The following is a 10954-nucleotide window of genomic DNA, read 5'->3' on the forward strand; positions in this document are numbered from 1 at the left end:
ACTAGAACATGCCCTTAATTTTTAAGGCCTTTTGCTATTTTAATTTAACCATTTGGTCTTTTATCTTTTATAATGATTTTTTGGTCCTTTGGGTTCTAATTTGTTCGTTTCTCCAAAATAATATAAAATAAAAAGTTTATAATATGTACAAGTATTACTAATGGAAACAGATAAATATAATATTTTCTTGAAATTTATTTTACGGCATTTATTGTCTTTCAATTGAAATAAAACATAATATTTACTCTGAACTTAACTCATGGCATTTACAGTCTTTCAAAACAATTGAAGTTTAAATTAAGTTCATCTCCCTCATGGCATACAAATTCAAAGTAGTGGGTCAAACTTAAAATATTTTTTAAGAAATACTATTTATGTCCTATTTTCTCTCGCCACTAAATTCCTAATGCCTCAATCTTTCCAATTATCTTTTCCCTCTCAATACTTACTCTTTCAGAGTTTAAACTTAAATTTTTTGCTATAAACTCAAAAATTAAATCATTAGTATTAGGTTCTAAAGGTTTAGGAATTTATGTATTTAGAACTCTAATTTGTAATATTGGCAAACCATGATCAAAACAATATGTTTAGTCTTATTTAAGCTTGCTCAAAGTTGATTAATTATAGTAAAGTTGGAATCGAGAGACTGTAGATGCATTGGGGCATTTCGGTCTGGCTCGATCGATCAAATAATAGACTCGATCGATCGAAAGTCGACCAGATTGCGTTTTCTGCAGTTTTTCTAACTCAGTCCTAACTCATTAAACGTTTAGGGTTTTATGTTTTTGCCCTAGATATATAAGGCAAAACCCTAGCCACATTTTTAGAGTTGCTCCAGTTGTATTGTTGCTCATACATTGCTGTTTTTTGTAAATCTCTTGTGAGATCTAGAGGAGTTTTCCTTTACACAAAGCTTAGGATTTTCAAGGTAGAGATTACTTCAACATCTTGATGATCAACTAGGTTACTACTATTGAAGCTTAAAGAATATCAAGCATGGGTGCTTGTAGCTGATTGAAGAATTCAAGAAAGAAGGAGTCCGTGGATTCGGAGTTTGCACGGGGTCGTGTCAGTAAGTTCTACTGGTAGGTAGCATTAGGAAGTCGAGCGGGGAGCTTGTAAGTCCTTTTGTATGAACTTCGATTCTTTCATAGTGAATTCAGTTTTGCCTTAAGGATCGATGGGTAAAATCCTCCCCAGGTTTTTTACCGGTTTGGTTTTCCTAGGTGATCATATCTTGTGTTATTTATTATTCTGCTGCCATATATTCTTGATATGATTGTTTGATTGTTTTAACCTAAAATTGCTTAATTTGACTAAGTAACAACTTGGCTAATTAGCTAGGATACTCAATCTGGTTGTGTGTTAAGGGGTCTAAAACCGTTCAATTAGAAGATTGGAGAAAGTGAAATTTTACATAATTTTTAATAGTTTAAATCATTACAATATTAGAGAAACAAAGTGGAATTCTACTCATTGTTTTAAAAGTAGCCATGAGGCTATATATAACTTTGTAAGTATATTGCTATACTTATCAAAAAAAAAAAAAAGTATATTGCTATACTTTTTGTACGTTTTTAGACTCCTTAAAACACAAGTTGTTTAACCTAGTTATTTAGTCAAGTGATTACTTAAATAAATTATTCAGATCTAGGTTAACACAAGCAAATCATATCATGTAAATAATGCGGAAATATAAAGAACACACAATACGATAACCCAGGAAAACCAAACAAGTAAAAAACCTAGGGAGGATTTAACCTAACTGTCCTCAAGCTAAAACAGATCCACTATGAAAGAATTGAAGTTTATACAATAGAACTTAGACCACTAACATCTTATTGCTACCTCGTGTAGAAAACTTTCTACCACGACCACGTAATAGCTTTGAGTTTATGGACTACTTCTTTCCTTAATCCACTGCAACCACAAGTATTCTCACTTGTGACTTTGAGACTCCACTCAAAGATTTCAGATCTTCTTTAAGTTCTTTATGCAGCAACTGAAGTGATCACCAAGTTCTTGTCATAAATCTTGATCCTTGATAACCTTAAGTGTGTATAAAGGTAAACACCTCTAGATCTCACAAGAGATTCAACACACAGTACACAAAAGACTTCTAAAACGTAGCTAAGGCTTTTCTTTTTATACTTGGGAGTAAAACATAAAACCCTACACATCATATGGGCTTGAGCTGAATTGGAAATTTTGCAGAAAAATAAATCTGCACGAGATTCGATTGATCGAGTCTAATTTTTGATCGATCGAGTCTTGCAGATTTAGACCAATATATCCTGCAATCACTCAATTCAAATTTTACAAATAAACACACTTTGAGCAAGCCTAAACCTAGACTCAATGTTTTTATCATGGTTTGCCAACACATTACAAATTGAAGTTCTAATACATTTAGTTCCTAAAGTTTTAGAACCTAACACTTTTAATGGTTAATTTTTTCCCTCAATTTATTTTGAATAATTAAATTACATGTTTAAGCAGAGATGACAATTTTGCTTTGCTCGGCTTGACCCACTCCTCCCCATTTCGCCCTACACGAGTTTTCTCTGCCCTACAACCTTTGCAGGATGAGAATGAGGCGAGATTTTAGCCCTGCATCATGAGGTAGGGTGGGGATGAGTTTAAATTTTTTAGACCCACCCCAACCCATATTGTTAAGAGTTATAATAGTAAATTTTTAATACCTTAAAATTCCATTATTTAAACAAGCATATCAATATTAGCTTATTTTATTCTACCAAACATGGTTCTTTACTTCCATTTTGTTATGGGTTATACTATGAGATTTTTGTTTTTAATGTGATATTGTCTTGTTAAATACTTAGATAATATTATTCAGTTTTTGCTAAAAATTAGTTTGAGTTAATAGGATAAATTTAGTTGCAATTTCCTCTATATTTTTATTGATGGAGCATGTTTTATTAAAAAAATTGTAATAATTGTGGAGAAAATTAACAAGAAGTAGAGTTTTTCCCATCATGCGGGACGAGGCGGAGATGGAGCAACTGAAAACCATGCAGGGCGGGGGCCTTGCCCTACCCTATCCCATTGCCATCCCTATGTTTAAGCATTTTAGAATTCAAATAATGTCATGAATTGATTTGTATTAGCTATGAATTAATTATTTGTTCTTTATTTTTGTTATCAGCTATAAATTAATTATTTTTGTTATTAGCTTGAATTGATTGATTTGCGTATGCTTGTAGTAAATCGAAATTCTGGAGAAATCTGAAAATAATTTTGCATTTTAATTTTGTCTTTCAATCTTGCTTTGGAATTAAAAATCTTGACTCTGCCAATGCATAGTTGGATATTGTGGAGAGGAAAGGGAGGATGTTATTGACCTGGAAGGTCATTGGTGATGCATGGAACCATTACTTTGGCTTACTCTCTTCTCCTTTTCTTATTCAAAGTTGGACTCGATTAGTCTACAAGGTATTGGTTTTGTATCTCTTATGGTAGTTTTGGTAGATTAAACCCGCAACTCAGGGAGACAAGATCAATACTTGTCTTGTGTTGACTCTTTTGAATTTTCCTAACTGATTTTCAGATTATTTTTTTCTATAATATTTTTAGAGATAAAACAGGTTTTACGCTTACCATAAACTCTCTTATAATTAGGTTACTCTAAAATAAAATTAATTATGAAAACCACCTTCAGGTATCTTATGAAAGATAAATAATTATTTAAATAATTTAAGAAATTATATATTATTTATCTTCTTTTTTTTGAGAAGGTATATTATTTATCTTAATTACCATGGGCTGCATGTCTATAATTATTCCATTTGGATCAATAAGAATTAAGCTTTTACATAAACTTGAATTAATAAGGATTTACCAAAATTAAGTTGCTTAATTAAACTTATACATGCATGTCAATAATAAGACCATTCTTTCTTTTTCTTTTTTCTAGATTTATGTAACATTCTAGATGAATGAACTCACCACTTACAAACTCCCATGACGACAAGTAAGACCATTCTTCAACCATTGTGAATTTTTTTTTCATTTATATTATGTTTTGGTCAAACCCTTGATTTCATCTTAGGAAAAAAAAAAATTATGCCTGCAAATTCCATATGATGACTTTATGTATTAAGATTTTAGAGTCGAGTAAATTATATAATTTTCAAAGCATGTGGAATAACCATTTTACCCATGAGTACTTATTATTTGACTCAAAAATGTGATTATTGGGCACCAAATTGCCCATGATTGCATAGAAAACAGATCACAAATCAAGATAGAGAATATAAATCCATGATTAATTAACATTCAATATGTTGCATAACTTTTGATACAAATAGATGAAAGATTTAGAGTTCTGATACATGCCGGAGCATACTTGTAGAGGGTTTTTGAAAAATGACATTAAGTAATTGCCGATCCTTTCAAAAAAAAAAAAAAAATAATAATAATAATAATAAAACTTTAGGAAAAGAACTGATAAAAAAATTTAGAGGTCATTGTCATTTCCTTATAATATGAAGGAGATTAGTGTAATTTCTCCTTTAAAATGTTGGCAAAAAAACTGAATACGAGAAAAGAAGGAATAGAGAATAGATAAGTGATTTGGAAATAGTCCATGATACCAAAAGCCAAATAGTGACATTTTCTATTCAATTCATTGATAACACATTACAAATTTACAGTGATATGCTTAATGAGATTTCTAAATCTTGAAAATAGATCCAACTATCATTTTGAAGATTGGTATATTTTGAATTTAAATTTCATATATCAATATAATTGATTGCTCCAATCACATTAATTCCTTCATTCTTCAATCTTCCAGTTGTGCAAAAGTGAATCATATTTTTTAACCATGACAACTTAGACGGCCCGTTTGGTTTGTGTTTCGAAAAACAAAAATATTTTATTGAATTTTGTTAGTTTTGTTAATAATAATTCCCTTAGGGATCAAATTTTAATGAATACTTCTTAAAATCTAGGGTTAATGCGAAACCACCCCAAAACCATATGGGGAAATTATTCAAACACTACCCATTCTCTATTCATTGACAGATTTCAAAGATTTCAAAAGCCTAACTGCTTGGGTGATAACAAACAATAAATCTCCAGAATTTTTCACCATGACTGTGTGGTCTATTGGACCCAAAGAAATTAGCTACGTATGCAGCAATAGGGTGTGTCCACAGACCAGCTAGCCCAAGCTTCAAGAGATAGATTTGAGGAATACAAAGCTATCTTGCCATCCTCAAAACCTAGATAGCAACAGTGCCACACTTACTGGTCTCCTCCCCTCCGGATTTATTTAAAATAAATTATGATGGAGTTGTTTTTGAGGAAGCAAATAGATCAGGTATTGGCGTCGTTATTAGAAATAATCAGGGACTAGTAATAGCTTCCTTAACACAGAAACTGCCTCAAGCATACCAAGCTATTGAGATCGAACCCATGGCAGCAATTCGGGCTTTAGAATCTGGTTTGGAGGTTGGAATTGATCAAGCTAATGTGGAGGGAGATTCGGAGATTGTAGTAAAAAACTTGAGTTTAGCTTCTTTTGGGCTGTTGATAGAGGATGCATGCACCTATGCTGCCTCTTTTTCTAATTTGTCTTACTCTAATACAAAAAGAGAATGCATCAAAGTTTCTCATAATTTAGCTAAGTTTGTAGCTTTTGTGTGGATGGAGAATGTTCCACTCCATGTTTATCCGGTATTCAACTTGATATGGCTGTTGTGTTAAGTTTGAAGTCTTTTTTCTCAAAAAAAAAAAAACTAATAAAAAACCATTTAATATTAAAAAAAATTTCATTTCCTTCCCTCTCAAAGAAAAATGTGTTCATAAATCACAATATTGTTCATTATCTCAAACCCATTTCTCCTGGTAAAAATAGCCAAATACCACGTTTTGGCAAAATTTATGGCAAACTAGCATTGTTTCGGAAATATTTAGCAATCTACCATTGTTTTAGTATTCGAGTTCCAAAAAATTGAGTGCTAAATAGAACTCAAGTTCAGTGAACTCAAGTTTTTAGTGAGTAGCCAGCGTGGCACTACTGACCTTGAATTTGTGTAATTAAAAAAAATAATGTAGCACTCGATATTGCTGAAATCGAATATCTCTTTATAGTACTCAAGCTTAGTGCTCTCGAGTACCCTTTTTTTATTTTTTATTTTTATATTTTTTTACGTTTTGTTTCTGTTGGAATGGCTTGAATAGTCAAACTTAGTGGCTTGACATTAGCCAACAAACCATTAAATGGCTTGCATACCCATGTCAGGAAGATGCATGATATTCAAGAAGTTTCATGCATGAAGAAATGCAAGAGCTTGCATTAAATTTTCTTCATAAATTATCAAAGAAGATGGCAGTAACAACACCTGACATGCAAACCAAATTCATGCTTCTTTTCTTTTGGCCGAAATGGATGACACTTTGGCCATAAATACTTTGCCATTTTCTTTGACTTGACAAGTTTCATGAAAGTGCTGAAGCTTTGGAGAAATAGGCAACCTTAGTTTGGTGGACACAACGATCACAAGAGGAAGAAGCAAACAAAGAAAGCCATTGAGTTAGATATGTGTCAAGGATGAGAATGGCATATAGCATATATAGCTATATATATAGATAGAGTCAACATAGTAGTTGTGCAGAAAACAAGTCAGCATTTCCTTAGTAAAAGTTTTGTACAAAACAAAAAGTAGAAAAAGGAAAAAAAAAAAAAGAAAAAAGAAAAGAAAAACAAGGTACTCGACTGTATGAAGCTCGAGTACTATAAAGAAACTCGATTTTAGTAATATCGAGTACCACATTATTTTTTTAATTACACAAATTCCAGGTCAGTAGTACCACGTTGGTGACTTCTAGGAACTCAAGTTCACTAAACTTGAGTACTATTTAGAACTCGATTTTGTGAAACTCAAGACTAAAAAAGTGGTAGATTGCAAAATATTTCTGAAACAGTGCTAGTTTGCCACAAATTTTGCCAAAATGTGGTATTTGGCTATTTTCACCAGCATATATATATATATATATATATATAAAAGAAGATAATCATAAGTAAGACTCATACTAGCTTTTAGTTTTCAATACAAATGTACATCATGACATTCTTGAACATCATGATGTGACCTTCTTTTCTTTGTTCTCCAAACAGGTGTTTGGTTCCATAACAAAGCCACTTATCGAAGCTGTGCTGTTAAGGAATGCAAAACCATCACATTCAGACAGTTGAAAAGAGCTGCCACCCACCACCAAAGAGCCAAAAGGAGGACATTTCCTCAAACACCTTGTGTCCAATAGCTCACACATGGTTCAAAATAAAAACCCAAAGACCATATTGGGTATCATGCCTAGAGAATAAATAGCCCACATAATAGTGACCATACTCTTTTACAAAAAGGAGGAAATGAGGGTCCCAATATAAATAAGTGTAGCATCTTATAACATTTGTGCTTGATTAGTACACATCTAAATACCAAGTCAATACAAAATAAGCTAACATGAGAAGCTTTTCAACTCACCTCAATTACAGACTTTGAGTAACAGGAAAAAAATGATTGCAGTTTAGAAATTCAAGTAAATATGATCTTTGTTTTAATTTTAAATGAAGGTCTAAAATTGGGTATGAAAAACAGTTGTACAACAAAATGTGAAAATAGCATTCTTGTGCTAACATAAGCCAATAGCATAAAATTTCAAGTATTATACAACCATATTATCAATTTTGGAAAGTGCTTACTAACAACCTAAATATATACCCACTTCGTTCAGTTTGTAATTTTTACAAGATACCAAGTCAATCAATACTATTAAGCTTAGTGACTTCATTTTTGATGTCTAACAAACCATTTAAACCAAAAAAGGAACATACCTCTAGTCAAGCTCACCATCTTCATCTTTAAAATGATTCTCCATATTCAGCACTTCAACTTGAGTTGAGTCTTCATTCTTAAGTTCTCTCCATAATTTCATGATCTGAAGCTAAGTCTTCATTGGGCTGTGATTGTTACTTACAAATCCCTTGCTTTCTACTGGCATTAGAGGACCATTCCAATCATTTTATTCACTGCCATTGTGAAATTCTGCCCCTACAAAATTGATTTTGACATTGTGGATAATCCACAAGGCAATGAACATCATGGGAAAAGATAAAGTAAATGATTAAAAATTCTGAGGCAAACCACCTTTCTCGTTTTGGTGGTTTAGTTGTGTGTGTGTGTATATATATATATATATTTTTTTTTTCCTGGATTCTTATCTTTTCTAAGACTGCATTGTTGCCACTTCGGCTATTTTGTTGGCTGCAACTTTCACTCCATTTAACATAATTCCTCCATTGTTTGATTGCAACAAAGTCTATATTTAAGCAAAACAGTAGACATTAAAGAAACTCATATTCCTTCTCAAAGAAAATTATGTTTGCAACAAATAAAAAGCAAATTTACCCAAAAAAATAAAATAAAAAAAGGTTGAATTTGATGTAATTGTTGTAACTTGAGAATTGAGGTTACTAGGAAGCTTTATAAAAGGGTAGATACACCCTAAACACCACCATAGCCCCAGAAAGGTCCATCATTGGCAACCAACACCCAAAGACACATGTAGGGCCTCACTCAAATTTTGTTCAGAACCCTTTAATGCACCCACCAAAAGCAGAGTAGCTGCAAACTATCACAAATCCATTGAAAAGAAACAAAGGAGAAAAACAACAAGCACCTCGAGGTTATTGCTAGCACCACAATTTGTAGGTACAATGATGAATATAATAAGCTCGTTGTAGAATTAAAATCCAACTTTAATTAATGTGATAACTCATTAAATGTTATGAGAGGTACAAAACAACAATCCTAATAAGCTTCATCTCAAAAGTGGGGAAAGAAAGGAAGAAAGTTCCCATACATTTCACAACTAGACAGCCATAATAACACATAAGATACAACAACAAAGAACTAAGGCTCAGCCTTAATGGAAAATATACAAATAAAAATTAAAACAACATTGGTCTTTCTATAAATAATTATTGTGGATGTTAAAATTACACTAGACAGATTGGAGAGATCAATTGTGCCATTGAGATTGTCTTTACAGTCAAATTAATGTATAAATCTCCAAACAAGTGGCCATTATATGTGTTCCTTGTAATTTGGTGCTTCCCCAATAATACAATTGGAATGAGCAAGATAACTGCAATCTTCACAGTAGTAGAACCATTGCTTGGAATCTCATTCTTCTTCACAAATATCACAGTAATATTCATCAGAGTCATCTTCAGGAGTATAACGGAGAGTGAAGGGATGCTCATGTTGGTTGTACCATGCGGTTTGTGGTAGTGTAGCACATTTGAAGCCTAGGACAAATTCACAAGTGGTACAACGGAATACTCGATATTGTTTAGAACCACATATACTACACTTTTGTCCATTGTTTGTGACGGAAAGGTAAAGAGGATGCTCATGACAGGCATGACTAAGGGTGTTTAAGATCAAATACATTGAACATTAAGATCAAAGTTGCATCTCTTACAATTGTAGAGAAAGCCATTGCACAACTGCCAACATGCATTACACGAAGTTCCATTTTCCTTGTAAGTGAGGGTGAGTGGGTGTTGATGAAGTGGGTGTTGTTTTATTTTGGGTAATTTAGTACAAGATTTATGAAGAAAGAAGTAACATTTGACACAATTGTAAAAAGATGGAGAGAGAATAGCTCATACGCACCCGTTGCAAATTTTGTTATTTGGAACCTCATCAGTAAGCTTTAAGCCATGCTCATGGCTGAAGTGTTTGATTTCTGTGGCAATTTCAGTTCCGTCCTCCCCCATAATGGTTTTTATGACTTTGCAAATTTTTGAGTCAACGGATTGATTGAGCTTTGAATCTACATTTTCTAGCATAGCTTTTGACTCTGCGGACTCCTCCTCTTTAAGTTCCAGCAAATTTATGTCCTCCATGCTTCCCTCGTCAATAGCACAATCAAGGTGGGCAGTGAAATTGCATCTAGAGCAATATTAAAGGCCATAGTTTGTGTCCACTTTTAGAAAACAGAGTTGACATAATTGGGAGTTATATTAATGGAGTTCAAGAGAATGGATGAGGTTGAGGCGGGTGATTGTGTCGTACGACTTTGAGTCTACTTGGGATAGAATAAGCGCATCTTCTATGAATGAAGAAACCACATGCGTTACACACATAGGGCATTCCTTTATCTTCTTTGCCGCAAAGGTCACAAGTGAATGTCATCCTCTTCCAAATGGTAGTCAATGGGTGGTTGTGGACTTCTGCTTCCATGGTGAATGGTAAAGAACCACATTTAATGTGAAGCTTAAAGTTGCATCGGTAACAAAAATAACAGTATTCCTCACGCATTTCTTTGCAGACTTCGCAATTGCTCTTTTCTCCCTCAGGATGATTTGCCCATTCATTAAAGAGAATAAGAGGATGTAATGGGTGCAAAGGATGGTGCAGCAACCCAAGGGGTAGTTCCGCACATGATTTATGAAGCATGTACCAATTGCATTCTTTACAATTGTAGCTAGGACCCAATATTGGTTCGTTGCACCCATAACAATCTTCGCCGTAAATTCTGTCTTCATTTAAGACCAACAGATGCTCCAGATGGATAAAATGTTGAAGTTGCTTCATCTCCTAATGACATACACAGACATAGTGAAACAAACGGAGAGAGAGAGAGAAGTCACATTAGATATTTGATTTATTTAAGTCTAGTCTGGGAGCATTTGTTTTGCTCTCTCGTGTTTTTGTAAATAGCAACAGATATAAACATAAATGGTGAGGTGATGATGTTAGCGTTATGGGCTTATTGTTGAACCTTTCAATCTGGATAACCCATAACACATGATGGTTGGTGGGCTTGGTTTTGCTCAAGTTTATTTTTGGAGTTTTGGGAATATTATGTGCATGTGTTGTTTGTGGGCTTATTAGTAAATGGTTCACACCGGATTGTA

General features: G+C 33.3%; 1 pseudogene; it reads right to left on the reverse strand.

The window, feature by feature from the left end:
* Positions 1 to 9113: 9113 nt before the first annotated feature.
* Positions 9114 to 10655, reverse strand: LOC112023016 (uncharacterized; annotated as a pseudogene).
* Positions 10656 to 10954: the final 299 nt, after the last annotated feature.

The sequence above is a fragment of the Quercus suber genome, unplaced genomic scaffold (assembly GCF_002906115.3).
Source record: "Quercus suber isolate HL8 unplaced genomic scaffold, Cork oak 2.0 scaffold_207, whole genome shotgun sequence".
Lineage (NCBI taxonomy): Eukaryota > Viridiplantae > Streptophyta > Magnoliopsida > Fagales > Fagaceae > Quercus > Quercus suber.